The 17,803-nt window shown below is 44.2% G+C and overlaps 1 protein-coding gene and 1 long non-coding RNA gene across 12 annotated transcripts in view; one reads left to right on the top strand and one right to left on the bottom strand.

The window, feature by feature from the left end:
• The window catches only part of fhit (fragile histidine triad diadenosine triphosphatase), a 1,297,392-nt gene that overhangs the window by 354,753 nt on the left and 924,836 nt on the right, over nucleotides 1–17,803 (bottom strand). The gene's annotated exons all lie outside the window — the stretch shown is intronic.
• Nucleotides 1,828–4,527, top strand: LOC137380059 (uncharacterized). Its single transcript, XR_010976964.1, has 3 exons — nucleotides 1,828–1,906; nucleotides 2,065–2,169; nucleotides 4,358–4,527. It is a non-coding gene; the product is annotated as an uncharacterized lncRNA (long non-coding RNA).

Below are 17,803 nucleotides of genomic sequence, written 5' to 3'. Positions count from 1 at the left end.
ATTGTTTTTGGTTTTGCTTTGGACAGTGAGTGGGGGTGTGGACAGCGTTAAAAAAGACTGTTGGAGAAAACTTGCCAAGGGAGTAAACCCCAACTCAGTTTGTTCCATCTCTTTAAAACAGCCTGCCAACTTTTCCATCTCTCTAAGAGGCGCTGAGAAGCAAGTGTAAGAAACTGCCTGAAAACCAGTTGCTGCATTTTTCCTGGAAATCCTGCCCAAACTGATCTTCAATGTGGCCTGACAAGAACTGTTCGAGGAAGATCCCAGTGACAGCTGTCTACGTGTATTTGGGACGCCAAACCAAAACAAAGGACATCTGATATCTTTCGACATCTTCTCTTTTTTACTTCATGAATTAGCAAGTATTTGGCCAGAGTATTCTTTTAGTCTTTTTTTTTGTAATAGAGCTCTAAAGAGTAAATCTCTTTATTTTGTCCGTTCACTGGTGTGTGTGTGTGAGGGGCTAAGGTAGAAAGGGAACTTTTATATTTCAATCTGTGTGTTAATGCTTTGCATCGTTACAGGATAAGACTTGTTTTATAATAAACTGATAATTTTGTTGTTTCTTAAAGAAACTTGGTTGGTGTATTTTATTCTGGGATTTAAACAGAGTCTATGATTGATCGTATCTGTAACTGGGAAAAAATTTAAATATATGTTGTGACCTGTGGAGAAGTAGAACTAGAAAAACAGTGCACTCCTCCCGCCTCAGTCGTAACATCATGCACATAAATACTATGCCTCAAATTTGTGAACAGAATGAGTAATTTCTCCAATCAAAGCTATACTCAGTGATTCCTTTCAATATACCAACAACCCACACCCCGCCCACCCATCAAATCACTGTGACTGTTTCTAAACTATACTTTTTCAGTTGTCTGGTCAAATCACTTTGGTATTGTTTATTTATTCACCAAGGATACCATTACATCTTCAATAAAAGTGTCACACCCTTCTTTAAAAAAGGGGAGAGGGATCAACCAGGTCAAACATCAGTCTAAACTTGGTGGTGGGGTAACGTTTAGAGACAATAATCCCAGACAAAACTAATTGGCAAAGCAAAGGTATGGGCTCTTAAATGAATGTCAGCATGTATTTGTTAAAGGAAAATCATGTCTAGCTAACTTGATTGAGTTCTTTGATGAAGTAACGGAGAGAGCTGATGAGAATAGCGCGGTTGATGTGTTGTGTATATGGGGTTTCAGGAAGCATTTGAGAAGGTACTATAGTGGACTTGACAGCAAAATGAGATTAACAGGACAGTGGCAGTATGGATACAAAATTGGCCAGGAGACAGAAAGCAGAGAGTAGTGCTGAATAGTTGTTCTGCAGACTGGGGGGTATTCAGTGGTGTTCCCCAGGGGTCTGTATTAGGACCACTGATCTTTTTGATGCTATATTAATGACCTGAACTTGGGTATAGAGGACATAATTTCAAAGTTTGCAGATGATACAAAACTTGGAAATGTAGTAAACAATGAGGAGGATAGTAACAGACTTCAGGACAACATATCAAACTGGTAAAAATGGGTAGGTACAAGGCAGATGAAATTTAACACACAGAAGCATGTAGGAAGAATGAGGACAGGCAATATAATCTAAATCTAAATGGTACAAGTTGGGAAAGATGTTAAAAAATGAGATCCCTGGCTTTATTAATAGAGCCATAGAGTACAAAAACAAGGAAGTTATGCTAAACCTTTATAAAACACTGATTAGGCCTTAGCTGGAGTACTGTGTTCAATTCTGATTTGCAATTATGCCTTTTGCATCTTTTACAGATTACAGATTCTCAATTGTACCTTTTATACCTCTTACACACGTTTCCTGTATTACAACAGTGACAACACTTCAAAAGCACTTCACTGGCTGTAAAGAGCTTTGAGACATCCAGTGATCATGAAAGGTACTATATAAATGCAAGATCTCTCTCTTTCTACTTATAATTCATAGCAAGACTGTTATTATGGAAACCTAGGTCCCCTGGAGTAAAAGAGAATACATCTGTGACTAGAAAACTAATACAAATATAATTGAGAATCCATAATCATTGTTTCATTACAGCACAGCACCGGGAAGATAGAAATAATATACAGGATGAGCCAACAATTGAATAATGACTGGGTTCAAGAGAACCCCATTGAAAATATGAATGACTGCTTACAAGAGGTAACAGAGGACTGAATAATCTGATGGAATGAATAGCTTCAGTGAGGAGTTAATTTTCTCTTTAAATTCATTTTTCTGTTTTCATGGAGGTTTGGTCCTGTCCAGAAAAAATGCATTTTGACAAGTGGTTTCCATTAAGAGTTTCTTTTACTCCTGAAATGAGGCTGTGTTTGAGAATTATGCAAACAACCAAAGCGTGTTATGTCATGGACATATAAAGTAATACTTATCTACAGAGTTGAGAAGAGGCCTAAAATATTGAAATGCATTTTTGCTCCAATCACAGTACTCCAATTTTTCAACAACAGTCCTATTGAGGACAGTAGAAACATGGGACCTGATTTTAATTTACTCAAAACCCATTCATTTATACAGAGTTAAAATTGGGCCCATGCTGCTTGTTCCATTCTTAAGAATTTCAAAAAACATGCAGAAGGCAGAAGTCACTGAGAACTCTGGCAGTACACAGCTAAGCTACATGTCATGAGCAACATATGGTGACTTGTTACCTTAGAATTTATAGCATAGAAAGAGGAAAGTTGCATATGCTGATGATGTTATTCAATGGGGAAAGTTACAGCATACAGGGACCTTTGGCACTTCAGCGACAGATATCAATTGGGTAGTGTTGCTGATACATTCAAAATATGATTTGAATTACAACAATAACTCCAAAATGCTGACTTGATGGGCTGAATTTTCACAGCCCCGTGATAGTGGGAGTGGAGGTGGGAGGAGGGAGGGAGGGAAGCTAAGTTGGGGCGGCTCCCCAATGCAATCCCACTGTTGGAGAAGTTTCCCAGGGGTGAACTGGGAAGCAAATCACCTGCCTGCTGCATGGAGGCGGGCAGGCAATTTAAGTAGTTAAGGTCCCAAATCAGGGGCGATTTGGTGACATCGCCAGCATTTTGCCAGTCAGAGCACCCCCCCCCCCCTCCCCCACCACAACCACGGTGTGTGCGGCAGTCATAAGCTCCATGGAGGCAGCCACTCAATGACAGTCTGGGGGTCATTGGAGCCAGAGGCTGCACACTCCAAAGAGGGGGCTGTGAGCAGGAAAACCATCCCCCAGCTCTAATTTGAGGGGTCTGCTTCCCCACTCTGATATATTTAATTACAATTAAGCCTCCGAGTGTGTCTCCATTTTGAGACGCCCTCCCAGCCTGCTGCATGCCTCAGCAGCGCCCACCTCTCCTGGTGAGATTGCCAAGGTGTGATTGGGCCAGCAGCATCGGAAGCCCACCCACCGACATTAATAGGAAGGCAAATACATAGGTGGCCAATTAGGAGGCCGTATCTGGGAAAATAGCTCCATTGGTCTGGCTTCCAGCAAGTGTGGGCTCGGAACCCCTATTTGGTCCTGACGTTAGGGTCCTGAAGCATCCGGAAAACTCCCAACAGCTTTTTGTTTGTAAAGATAGAGTTATCACAAGCTGAGCTCATCTTACAGTGCAGGTACTGTTGATATACAATAAAAACAGTGATGCAGTGCAGGTGACATTTGTCCATCAGGTGAAGCCAAGCAAATTGTAAGATTTTCAGTATTATTGCATTTTCAATATTGTATTCATTTTTTCAGAAATTGTGATGTAATATTATTATAAGGCCTGCAGACATCATAATTTTTTAATAGAGCAAAATCTCATTGTGATATTGCAAAGTACATTAATATTTTATACTTTTTATTAAGAGAACTTGTCATCCAAAATCCCTCCTTAAGGGATTGAGACAACAAACACAGTTTGACAGGTTGACATATTATTGGTAATTCTAGCCTTCAGATTCATCCGCATGTGCAGGTACCCAACCCTCCGCCGCTCCCTCCCAACTCCCACCCTGTCACTGGTAAGTTGTTTTGCTGACATTTTTCTGCCCAAAGATGCAATAGGTTTAACATTATGACTAAATTAGCATGAAGGTGTTCAAAAAAGCTTTGTCCCACCTAAAATCCCCTCAAAGCGAAAAGAAATGTGCATTTTCTGTCTATTTTGCACCTATTTGTCCACCTAGCTTGGGAGTACCTCTTTATTTTTCCAGACAAATGTTAACACATATTGTTGCTGACATTGTAGCTGTCTGCATATTCTCAAATTCTCAAAATCAGTGCATTCCACTGTTTAAATTGGAGTGAAATGTATTGCCAATTTCTAATCTGCTCACTGGCATTGTTTATTCTTCTTTCTGGCAGAATCAGCAAAGGAAAGGCAGTGCACATAGTGCAGGCCGATGAAATCTTCTGATATTACCTAGAAAGAAGACTTAGAGATTCTGTGAGGAGATTGGGTCTTGTAAAAATAAAAAAAAGCTTATGCTACGGATGATAACTTTCTCACTTATAAGATGTGGTGATTTTCTGATCCTTGTATTTATTAAAAATCTTCTTGCCTCATTTCCTTCTATATATCAATGATCTCCTCCACTCATGATCCAGCCCAATCCATTCTTTCACTGAAGATTTCACTCCACATTCACCAACTTCCATCAGATTATTTGACCTCAGTGCTAACAACTTCCAGTTTTCATCATGGAGATACTGAGTCACAAATCATCGAGATTTTTTCCCTGCAAACGGCAATGAGAATCTTGGCTGGAATTTCATGGCTTCCTCTCCCCTGGGAGCAGGCGGGAGTTTGGGGGCATAAAATCATGTGGGAGGTGGGGGATGCCGTACCTGTTGCCTACCCACCCCCAGTCCTATATTAACCGCGGCAGGTGAGGTGGTAAACAGCCAGCCTAACCAAGGCCAATTGAGGCCTTTAAGTGGCCAATTAATTGCCACAAGGGCCTCCTCCCCCTGCTGCTGGTATTTTACCAGTGGCGGACAGAACTTTAGCACCTGAGGTGTCCGCCCAGTAATACCTGGCAGCCTCCTTGTGGGCTGGGAGGGGGGACCTCTTGATTGGGCTCCCTGTGTCCCATGGAGGGACCCCCCTCCCCCCCACCCAGCACCATGGGCTGCCCCCATTAAAACTATCACCCAATGCCCTGCTCTCCGACTCAATCACTCACACTGGGGCCTGGCCGATTGTCCCCGGCGAGGCCCGATCCTCTCTTACCTGGTTCAAGGCCAGGGTCCATCGTGGCTTGTCTTGCTGGGTACAATCCCAGCAGTGGCCATCACTCCCGGTGGCGCTGCTAGGATTGAAGACCTGCCAGCCCTCTGATTGGCCAGGAGCCCGGAGGCGGGACTTCTTGCCTCAGAGAGGGGTACAAGGTCAAGTAAGGGCCCGGGCCACACCAAATAGCAGCATGGCTTCCAGGCCCGGCAGAGGCGGGCTCACCCCCCGATTTTTCAGCGAGTGGGCAGGGCCACCGCCTTAATGTTACATTATGGGCCTTGTTTAATTCTTTGCGTATGTTGCAAATCCAATCAACAAATACCACGGCCGGGATTTTATCCAGGCGACGTGGGTCTCAACCTCCGGCAAATGTGCCGCCAAGAGCCCCGCGTCGCCCTTTCTCTGGGAGGCTTGTCAAATCAAGTGCCAATTAGACACTTAACTGTAGAGCGGCGGGCCTTCCATGAGATCAAGGACCTACGTGACGGAAGTCCTGCCCTCTGAAAGCTTCTGGCCAATCAGAGGCTGGCAGTTCTTTAACTCAGCAGCGCCACCGTGGAGGCAGTGACTGTTGCCGGCGGAGCACCCACTGAGGCCCAGGAGCAGCGCTAGACCCAGGCCACAGGTAATTCAGGGTGGATGGGATCTGGCAGGGGAGGGATGTGTAGGGGGGGTCGGTAGCAAGGGCAGGTGGTGGCTCTCAGCGGGCTCACCCCCTCCCCTCTCATGATGCCGGGTCCCTCGTTGAAGCACTAAGTGCCTTTTAACGAGGGACCCGCCCCCCCCTCCCCCCAACCCAAGATGGCAAGCAACCCACGTGGTTTTTCTCGTCGTGCTTCCCTTGTTGGAACAGGCCTGCCCGCTGCTCGCCTAATTGTGGCGGCAGCGGGATGAGCCTCTTAATTGGGCATTAATTGCCCATTTAAGGGCCTCAATTCACAGTGGGGCTGGAAGGCCGTTCATAGGCCTTCCTGCCCCAAACTTAATTTCAGCGGAGGTGGGAAGGTAGCAGGGTCCCCCCTCACTACATCCCGCCCGATTATATGCTCTCCCCACCTCCAAACTCACTGCAGGGAGGAGCATAAAATTCCCCCCACCCCCACAACTCTTTACCTTTCAGAGCTCCTCCCTTTACCTTTCATTGATCTTCCCTTAGTTATATTCACTCTTCAACATTCTTGGCCTTACTATTTCTTTTGACCTGAAGTATAATTCCCACTCTCTGTCACTGCTAAAACTGTCTCTATGAAGTTCAGTTTTCTCCTTTTGCTAAACATTTTTTCCCCTCAACAAATCTAAATTCACTGTAAAGCTGAAGTCCATTTCCTTATTTCAGGATATTAGTTTATTTTTTCTCTATTCACAGAAAGTAATTCGAGATGGAGTCATTTTTAAGTGTTGTATTTTAAAATAAAGTGAATTTTCTCAGCTTTAAAAAGTAATAGCTGCAGGCAATGAAGACAAACATGAAGGTAGATTGAAAGCAAAATACTGTGGATGCTGGAAATCTGAAATAAAAACAAGAAATGCTGGAACCACTCAGCAGGTTTGGCAGAATCTGTGGAAAGAGAAGCAGAGTTAACGTTTCGGGTCAGTGACCCTTCTTCGGTGCCGTTTCCTGCTCCCGCCCAGAACTAGAAAACTTTATCAACTTTGCTTCTAATTTCCACCCTTCTCTTACATCAGGGAGGGGCAGAGTTACCTGGATGCTGTGTTTTAGGAGACAGTCACACTCCTTAGATTAACTACTTTGAATTCGGCCAGTGGTCAGGGACAGGAGGGTGTAACTATGCGTGAGGCAGGTAGAGGGATGCAGGAGGTAGTGTTGCAGGAGCCTTAGCCCTTGCCCTTGTCCAACAGGTTCGAGAGTCTTGCTCCCTGTGTGGACGAGAGCAGGGACTGTAGGGAGGATGAGCAAACTGACCATAGCACCGTGGCACAGGGAGCCATTCAAGTGGGGGAAGAAAAGAGAAATGTAGTCGTAATCGGGGATAGTATAGTTAGGGGCAGAGACACTATTCTCTGTGGCCAGGATCGAGAGTCCCAAAGGCCGTGTTGCCTACCTGGTGCCAGGGTTCAGGATATCTCATCTGGGCTGCAGAGGAACTTGGAGTGGGAGGGGAAAGATCCAGTTTGCGTGGTCCACGTAGGTACCAACGATATAGGTAGAACAAGGATACAGGTTCTGCTGAAGGAATATGAGCTAAATTAAAAAGCAGAACCAAAAAGGTAATAATCTCCGGATTACTACCTGAGCCACGAGCTGATTGGCACAGGGTCAATAAGATTAAAGAGGTAAATGCGTGGCTCAAAGATTGGTGTGGGAGAAATGGGTTCGAATTCATGGGGCATTGGCACCAGTACTGGGAAAGGAGGGAACTGTTACGATGGGACGGGCTCCGCCTGAATCATGCTGGGACCAGAGTCCTGACGAATTGCATAACTAGGGCTGTAGATAGGGCTTTAAACTAAATAGTGGGGGGGGGGAAATTAGGAAGTCAAAGTTAAAGGAGAAGGTAGGAGTGCAAGTTAGTGATGAGGCTCATTGTTACCAGAAAATAAAAGGTAGGGACAGAACATGTGAACATCATATTGCACCAAGGAATCATACAAGAGTAAGGAAATTTGATAACAGAACTTAAAGGCTTTGTATCTGAATGCACGAAGAATTCAGAATAAAATTAATGAGTTAACAGCGCAAATAGAGACGAATGGGTATGATTTAGTGGCGATTACTGAGATGTGGTTGCAGGGAAACCAGGTTTGGGAATTGAATACCCAAGGGTACTCAGTATTTCGGAAGCATAGGCAGGAAGGAAAAGGAGGTGGGGTAGCTTTGTTAGTAAAAGAAGAGATCAGTGCTGTAGTGAGAAACGTTATAGGCACTGGAGATCAAGACGTAGAATCAGTCTGGGTAGAAATAAGAAATAGCAGGGGAAAGAAGTCCTTGGTGGGAGTAATCTATAGGCCCCCAAACAGTAGTTCCGCAGTGGGGCACAGGTTAAACCAGGAAATACGGGGGGCTTGTAAGAAAGGTACGGCAATAATCATGGGTGATTTTAATATGCATACATACTGGATTAATCAAATTGGCAAGGGTAGCCTCGAGGGAGAGTTCATTGAATGTATGAGAAATTGTTTTTTGCAGCAATATGTTTTGCAACCAACCAGGGTGCAGGCTATTCTAGATTTGGTGTTGTGTAATGAGGTGGGATGAATAAATGATCTCATAGTTAAGGATCCTCTAGGGAAGAGTGATCATAGCATGCTAGAATTTCAAATTCAGTTTGAGAGCGAGAAACTGGAGTCCCACACTAGCGTTCTGGAGTTAAACAAAGGTAATTACATGGGCATGAGGACAGATTTGGCCCTAGTGGACTGGGCAGGAAGACTAAAAGGTAGGACAGTTGATGAGCAGTGGCAGATGTTTAAGGAGAAATTCAATTCCTCCCAACTAAAATATATTCCAGAGAGGAAGAAAGATTGTAAGAGGGGGAAAAAACATCCAGGGCTAAGCAAGGAAGCTAAGGATAACATAAAGACAAAAACTAAGGCATACCATATTGCAAAGGCCAGTGGCAGGCTGGAAGATTGGGAAACTTTTAAAGATCAACAAAGGGTTACTAAAAAAGTAATAAAAAGTGCAAATCTAAATCATGAAAGAAAACTAGCGCAAAATATAAAAACAGATAGCAAAAGCTTGTGTAAGTATGTAAGAGGGAAGAGAGTAGCTAAAGTAAATGTTGGTCCCTTGGAGGATGTGACTGGGGAGTTAATAGCGGGGAACACAGAAATGGCAGAGACACTAAATCAGTATTTTTCCTCCGTTTTCACGGTGGAGGACGCTAGTACCATCCCAATCGTAACAGGTAATGCAGAGGTTATAGAAAGGGAGGAACTTAGAACAATCATCATCACTAGGAAAAAAGTACTGAGCAAACTATTCGGATTGAAGGCAGACAAGTCCCCAGGGCCTGATGGCCCACATCCTAGGGTCTTAAAGGAAGTGGCAGCGGAGATAGTGGATCCATTGGTTATAATATTCCAGAATTCTCTGGATGCGGGAAAGGTTCCAGTGAATTTAAAATGCTAATATAACGTCCTTATTCAAAAAGAGAGGGAGGCAGAAAGTAGGAAACTATAGACCAGTTAGTTTGACATCTGTCGTTGGGAAATTGTGACAATCCATTATTAAGGAAGTAATAACAGGACATTTAGAAAGTCAAAACACAATCCATCAGAGTCAGCATGGTTTTATAAAGGGTAAATCGTGTTTGACTAATTTGCTAGAGTTCTTCGAAGATGTAACAAGTAAAGTGGATAATGGAGATCCTGTAGATGTAGTATATCTGGACTTCCAGAAGGCATTTGATAAGGTGCCGCACAAAAGGTTAATACACAAGGTGAGATCACATGGCGATAAGGGCAATTTATTAGCTTGGATAGAGGATTAGCTAACCAATAGAAAACAGACAGTCGGGATAAATGGGTCTTTTTCTGGTTGGCAAGATGTCACTTGTGGGACAAGGTTCGGTCCTCGGGCCCCAACTATTTACAATCTATATTAATGACTTGGATGCAGGGATAGAAGGTACTACAGCCAAATTTGCAGATGACACTAAAATAGGTGGGATAGTAAGTTGCAATAAAGAAATAAGACATTTACAAATGGATATGGATCGGTGAATTGGCCAAAATTTGGCAGATGGAGTTTAACGTGGATAAGTGTGAGGTTATCCATTTTGGTCGGAAGAATAGAAAGGCAAATTATTATCTAAATGGAGAGAAACTTCAGAGTGCTTCAGTGCAGAGGGATCTGGGTGTCCTCGTGCATGAATCACAGAAAGCTAGTATGCAGGTGCAGCAGGTAATAAGAAAGACCAATGGAATTTTGGCATTTAATTCTAAAGGAATAGAGTACAAAAGTAGGGAAGTGTTACTGCAACTGTACAAGGCATTAGTGAGACTGCACCTGGAGTACTGGGTACAGTTTTGGTCCCCTTACTTCAGGCGGGATGTAGTTGCATTGGTCCAGTTCAGAGGAGGTTTATTAGATTGATTCCAGAGAGGAGGGGTTTGTCTTATGAAGAGAGATTGAGAAGTTTAGGCCTTTACTCTCTAGAGTTTAGAAGAATGAGAGGAGATCTAATTGAGGTATATAAGATGATTAAGGGGATTGACAAAGTAGATATAGAAAGGATGTTTCCTCTGGTGGGGCAATCTAGAACAAGAGGTCATAGTTTTAGGATAAGGGGTAGCAGATTTAAAACAGAGATGAGGAGAAATTACTTCTCTCGAAGGGTGGTGAGTCTGTGGAATTCACCACCCCAGAGGGTGGTGGATGCCGGGACATTGAGTAAATTTAAGGAAGAGATAGATTTTTAATTAGTAATGGATGAAGGGTTATGGAGAACGGGCAGGAAAGTAGAGTTGAGGCCGAGATGAGATCAGCCATGATTGTCTTGAATGGTAGAGCAGGCTCGAGGGGCTGAATTACCAACTCCTGTTCCTAGTTCTTATGATAAGCCCACCAACTCCCACAGCGACCTCGACTACATTTCTTCACACCCTGCCTCCCTTAAGGACTCTATTCCATTCTCCCAGTTTCTGAGTCTCCGACGCATCTGCTGTGATGATGCAACCTTCCATGACAGCGCTTCTGATATGTCTTCCTTTTTCTTCACCCGAGGAATCCCCCCCACAGTGGTTGACAGGGCCCTCAACCGTGTCCATCCTATTTCCCGCACCTCTACCCTCACCCCTTCCCCTCCCTCCCAGAACCGCGACAGGGTTCTCCTTATCCTCACTTTCCACTTCACCAGCCTCCACATCCAAAGGATCATCCTCCGCCATTTCCGCTATAGGCAGCGTGATGCCGCTACCAAACGCATCTTCCCCTCTCTTCCCCTGTCAGCATTCCGAAGGGATCGTTCCCTCCGCGACACCCTTGTCTAATCCTCCATTACCCCCACCACCTCATCCCCTTTCCCCCGGCTCCGTCCCCTGCAATAGCAGGAGGTGCAATACCTGCCCATTTACCTCCTCTCTCCTCACTATCCCAGGCCCCTAACACTCCTTTCAGGTGAAGCAGCGATTTACTTGTACTTCTTTCAATTTAGTATACTGTATTCACTGCTCACAATGTGGTCTCCTCTACATTGGGGAGACCAAACGCAGATTGGGTGACCTCTTTGTGGAACACCTCCACTCAGTCCAAAAGCATGACCTCGAGCTTCCGGTTGCTGGCCATTTCAACACACCCCCCTGCTCTCATGCCCACCTCTCTGTCCTGGGACTGTTGCAGCGTTCTAGCGAACATCAACTCAAGCTCGAGGAACCGCATCTCATTTACCGATTAGGCACGCTACAGCCTACTGGACTGAACATTGAGTTCAATAATTTCAGAGCATGACGGGCCCTCCTTTTTATTTTTAGTTATTTTTTCTTTTAATTTTTTATTTGTTTATTTTAGTTTGTTTCTACTGTGCCGACCCACTGTTTTTTTTCATGTTTGTGCTTGGGGCCAGGGCTGTTTACTTTACTGTCAATTGACACCCTCTTAGTACTAATGCTTTGTCTTTCAGCACACAATTAACATACTGTTTGCCTTTGCTCCATGATCTTCTGGTCAGTTATTCTGTGACCTTGTCCTATCAACACCTTCTCTTTTGTTATCTCTTGCCCCACCCCCACTTTACTTGCTTAAAATCTTTTACATTTCTAATATTTGTCAGTTCTGATGAAGGGTCACTGACCTGAAACGTTAACTATGCTTCTCTCTCCACAGATGCTGCCAGACCAGCTGAGTATTTCCAGCATTTCTTGTTTTTGTGTGGGAGGACAGGTTGTTGTTTTTATTGACAAGCCAAATGGTGAATCACCTTTGGGAAGGAAACTAACATCAAATCCTTTCCCTGGCTGGGAACACAGTGTAATTGGCAAAGTAACTCAGGTGGGCAGTCAGGTTTTAAACAAGCAACTGTGAAGTTTAGGACTGAGGCGTAGAACTGGAAGCAAGAGTGCAGGCAGTCAGTTTTTGCAGTTAGAAATAATCTGAAAGAAAGGTCATGACAATAACAAATAATCCTACAAAAAGGATAGCACACATGGTTTCTTGCTTCTTGTTTAGCAATTTTAAAGTGAGATTAGTAAGTGGAATTTGCTCTGATTTTACTCTATACATTCACTTGCTATCTGATGTGAAAAAAGCAGCTCAATGATTCATATCTGACCTCATTTCACCAAGCATTTCAATCAAACTTTGGAAAGGCTGACTCAGCACACAAGGACGTGTGAAAGACAGAATATACCTTTCAGGTCACAAGAGGGTCCTCTTGTTACACCTCAATATTATGCTATCATATAATTAGATGTTGGTCAGTATGAGGACTCTCATGAACCTATGATGCTCAAACTGCTTACAGGAGTGGCCAGTACCACTAATGGAGAGAATATTTAAGGCAGAAGTGAAACTTGTAACATCGCCCAGGGCTTCAAAAACGTTCCAATGCTAGCAATGCTCTTCGAATACATCTCTTGCCTCATGTATGGTATACAAGAAAAAGTGTGTTGTCTCATTGGTGATCTATCTCTTATATAAATAGCCTCTCTGTCCTTCTCCCTCCCTCTCTATTACAGACTTCCTTGCATTGCTCTATTTTATTGCAACTGTGCTCTAAACCCCTCCAAACTTTTCTTTCTTGTTGCTTCAAATATGTTGTTCGACATATAATTTCCCCCTTAAGGTGTTGAAATCAGGATTGGTTTCTAATTCTTTCCTCCCTCAGTCTTTGATTCATTTTGCAATCTTCATGCTTTTAAAACCCATCTTGCATTCAGCTAATCAATGTTTCAATTACCTCATGATTTCTTTTATAGTTATCAATAATGGCGACATGCTTTACGAAAGGCCTTTGTCATTGACCTTGATTGCTCAATTAAAATAAAGTTCCATCACAAGGTTACATTTATTTTCATAAAAATATCACCAGGTTATGAAATATTATCACTTTTTTCAATGTCTCTCTATGATCTTTCAAGTTGCTGTGCATCATTATTCACAACTATCTCTGTCAAACACCACTCAGCTCAAGGATCATAGATATTACATGGAAACCTTCTTCTGCAGAAGTGCCGAGTATATGATCCATCTCAACTACTTCCTGAGGCCTCACTATCACAGAAGCCAGTCTTTCGCCAATCTGATTCACTTCAAGTGATATCAAAAAACAGCTCAGCATACTGGATACAGCAAAGGCCATGGGCCCTGACAACATCCCAGCTGTAGTGTTGAAGACCTGTGCTCCAGAACGAGCTGCAACTGGAGAGAAAGTGTTCCAGTACAGCTGCAACACTGACATCAACCCGACAATTTGGAAAAATGTCCAGTTACATCCTGTATACAAAAATCAGGACAAATCCAACCTGGCTAATTACCGCCCCAACAGCCGACTGACAATCATCAGCAAAGTGATGGAGGTATCAACAACAGTGCTATCAAGCGGCACTTCTTAAAAATTAGTTGTTTCATGGGATGTGGGTGTCGCTGGCCAGGCCAGTATTTACTGCCCATCCCTAATTGCCCTTGAGAAGGTGATGGAGAGCTGCCTTCTTGAAGTGCTGCAAGGAAACCTCCTACTGATTACCACCTACCGCCCTCCCTCAGCTGATGAATCAGTACTCCTCCATGTTGATCACCACTTGGAGAAAGCACTGAGGGTGGCAAGGGCGCACAATGTACTCTGGGTGGGGGAGTTCAATGTCCATCACCAAGAGTGGTTCGGTCGCACCAGTACTGACCGAGCTGGCCGAGTCCTAAAAGACAGAGCTGCTAGACTAGGTCTGCAGCAGGTGGTGAAGGAACCAACAAGAGGGAAAAACATACTTGACCTTGCCCTCACCAATCTGCCTGCCGTAGATGCATCTGTCCATGACAGTATTGGTAGGCGTGACCACCGCACAGTCCTTGTGGAGACGAAGTCCCGCCTTCACATTGAGGATACCCTCCCACGTGCTGTGTGGCACTATCACTGTGCTAAATGGGATAGATTTCAAACAGATCTAGCAATGCAAAACTGGCCATCTATGAGGCGCTGTGGGCCATCAGCAGTAGCAGAAATGTACTCAGCCACAATCTGTAACCTCATGGCCCGGCATATCCCCCACTCTACCATTACCATCAAGCTGGGGGACCAACCCTGGTTCAATGAAGAGTGCAGGAGGGCATGCTAAGAGCAGTAGCAGGCATACCTCAAAATGAGGTATCAACCTGGTGAAGCTACAACACAGGACTACTTGCATGCCAAACTGCGTAAGCAGCATGCTACGGACAGAGCTAAGTGAACCCGTAACCAACGGATCAGATCTAAGCTCTGCAGTCCTGCCACATCCAGCTGTGAATGGTGGTGGATAATTAAACAGCTAACTGGAGCAGGTGGCTCCACAAATAACCCCATCCTCAATGATGGGGGAGCCCAGCACATCAGTGTGAAAGATAAGGCTGAAGCATTTGCAACAATCTTCAGCCAGAAGTGCCGAGTTGATGATCCATCTCAGCCTCCTGCTGAAATCCCTAGCATGACAGATACCAGACTTCAGCCAATTCGATTCACTCCACGTGATATCAAGAAACGACTGAAGGCACTGGATACTGCAAAGGCTATGGACCCTGACAATATTCTGGCAATAGTACTGAAGACCTGTGCTTCAGAACTTTCTGTGCCCCTAGCCAAGCTGTTCCAGTATAGCTACAACACTGGCATCTACCCTGCAATGTGGCAAATTGCCCAGGTTTGTCCTGTACACAAAAAGCAGGACAAGTCCAACCTGGCCAATTACCACACTATCAGTCTAGTCTCAATCATCAGTAAAGTGATGGAAGGTGTCATTGACAGTGCCATCAAGCAACACTTGCTTCGGAATAACCTGCTCAGTGACACTCAGTTTGGGTTCCGCCAGGGCGACTCAGCTCCTGACCTTATTACAGCCTTGGTTCAAACATGGACAAAAGAGCTGAACTCAAGAGGTGAGGTGAGAGTTACTGCCCTTGACATCAAGGCAGCATTTGACCGAGTATGGCATCAGGAGCCTTAGCAAAACTGGTCAATGGGAATCGGGGGAAAAGTCTCCGCTGGTTGGAGTCATACCAAGCACAAAGGAAAATGGTTGTGTTTGTTGGAGGTCAATCATCTGAGCTCCAGGACATCACGGCAGGAGTTCTTCAGGGTAGTGTCCGAGACCCAACCATCTTCAATTGCTTCATCAATGACCTTCCTTCAATCATAAGGTCAGAAGTGGGGATGTTCGCTGATGATTGCACAATGTTCAACACCATTCGCGACTCCTCAGATACTGAAGCAGTTCATGCAGAAATGCAGCAAGACCTGGACAATAAATGGCAAGTAACATTCACCCCACACAAGTGCCAGGAAATGACCATCTAACCATCTCCCCTTGACATTCATTACCATTGACCAGAAACTGAACTGGAGTAGCCATATAAATACCATGGCTACAAGAGCAGGTCAGAGGCTAGGAATTCTGTGGCGAGTAACTCACCTCCTGACCCCCCCCAAAGCCTGTCCACCATCTACAAGGCACAAGTCAGGAATGTGATGGAATACTCTCCACTTGCCTAGATGGGTGCAGCTCCAACAACACTCAAGAAGCTCGACACCATCCAGGACAAAGCAGCCCGCTTGATTGGCACCCCATCTACAAACATTCACTCCCTCCACCACCGATGCACAGTAGCAGCAGTGTGTACCATCTACAAGATGCACTGCAGCAACGCACCAAGGCTCCTTAGAAAGCACCTTCCAAACCCGTGACCTCTACCACCTAGAAGGACAAGGGCAGCAAATGCATGGGAAAACCACCACCTGCAAGTTACCCTCCAAGTCACACACCATCCTGACTTGGAACTATATTGCCGTTCCTGCACTGTCGCTGGGTCAAAATCCTGGAACTCCCTTCCTAACAGCACTGTGGGTGGACCTACCTCACATGGACTGCAGCGGTTCAAGAAGGCAGCTCACCACCACCTTCTCAAGGGCAATTAGGAATGGGCAATAAATGCTGGCCTAGCCAGCGACGCCCACATCCCATGAATGAATTTTTTTAAAAAGTCCATGTTGGTAGGTACACCCACAGTGCTATTAGGCAGGGAGTTCCAGGATTTTGACCCAGCGACAGTGAAGAAACGGCTTGCATGGTGAGCAAATGACTCGGGCCCTATTTACGAGGTTGCCGATAAGGCCAATCTTATAGCCTGTGGAACTCTAAGAATCTCAACGTGTGTATTGACCAGTGAAGGTAGGCTTGCGGTCGACTGTGGTAGAGAACCACCCTTACAGATATCAATGTTCCTTCATTGGCACTGGGTCAAAAATCTTGTAACTTCCTACCTAACAGCACAGTGGGAGTACCTTCATCACACAGACTGCAACAGTTCAAGAATACAGCTTACCATCACCTTCTGAAGGGCAACTGGTGATGAATAGTGAATGTTGGCTAGCAATGCCCACCTCTCATGAATGAAGCAAAATAAATAAAAAATTCTGGTGAGATGCAGGAAGGCCAAAACTAAATTAATTGTAGTCAGAGCTCAGTAATCATACACACAAATACAGAAAAATATTTAGCGCAACTTTTTTGATATTTACATGCACACGGGGAGATATGGTATAAATAATCATTGGTATGCAGGCAACACGTGCCCGGGAGGCCCAAATGTCAGTCTAAATTGGGTCTCAGACCCCATTTGAATGCTGTCAGTGTCTATTGTGTCTCTGGACTCTATTTCCACGGGATCAAAATTTATTTACTGACCCTCCTGACATTAGAATAAATAAAGAGAAACTGTTTCCATCAAAACCCCTTATAATTTTGGACACTGCTATTAAATCTCTGCTTAACCATCTGTCCTCTCAGGAGAACAATCCCATATTGTCCACATAACTGAAGTCCTTTATCCATGGTACCATTCTAGTAAATCTCTTCTGTCAGATCTCGAAGAGCTTGACATCGTTTCTAAAGTGTGGTACCCAGAATTGGACAGTACTCCAGCTGAAGCTGAACCAATGATTTATATAGGGGTTCACTGGCCATGTTAGGCGGTTGCCAGGAATGTCTGAAAATATTGGACATATTCAGGTGACCTTGGAGCGTGTGATATTGCTCTGCATAATTAGTACTTTTTACTCTTGTTTTCCATCTGGATGAACTAATTTTTACACAATTGCATTTAGATAGCAAACATAATGACAACAAAAATGAAAAACATTATGTGCAATTTATTTATAATGTAAAAAGTGATCAACAATTTGGTTATCCGCAGAGATAACATTATTAATTGATCATTTCAAGATGTGTTGTATCTCCCTCGGCAAGATTTTGGAAGCAGTCCTAGAGTTAAAGATTCAACCCAAGTGGCAGGTAATGAAAAATATATAGAGATTAGTCAGAAATAAGGATAGGAATGCATTTGTTCTTAAAGGTGGCTAAGTGATGTCATTGGATGTTGGATGCATGACCCAATTTAAGTGCAATTGAAAGCTTTGGTGAATATGTGTGAG

This window comes from Heterodontus francisci, chromosome 19 (genome assembly GCF_036365525.1).
Source record: "Heterodontus francisci isolate sHetFra1 chromosome 19, sHetFra1.hap1, whole genome shotgun sequence".
In the NCBI taxonomy this organism is placed as follows: Eukaryota; Metazoa; Chordata; class Chondrichthyes; order Heterodontiformes; family Heterodontidae; genus Heterodontus; species Heterodontus francisci.
Note: the sequence above shows the minus strand (reverse complement) of the source record. Positions and strands in the feature narration are given on the sequence as shown.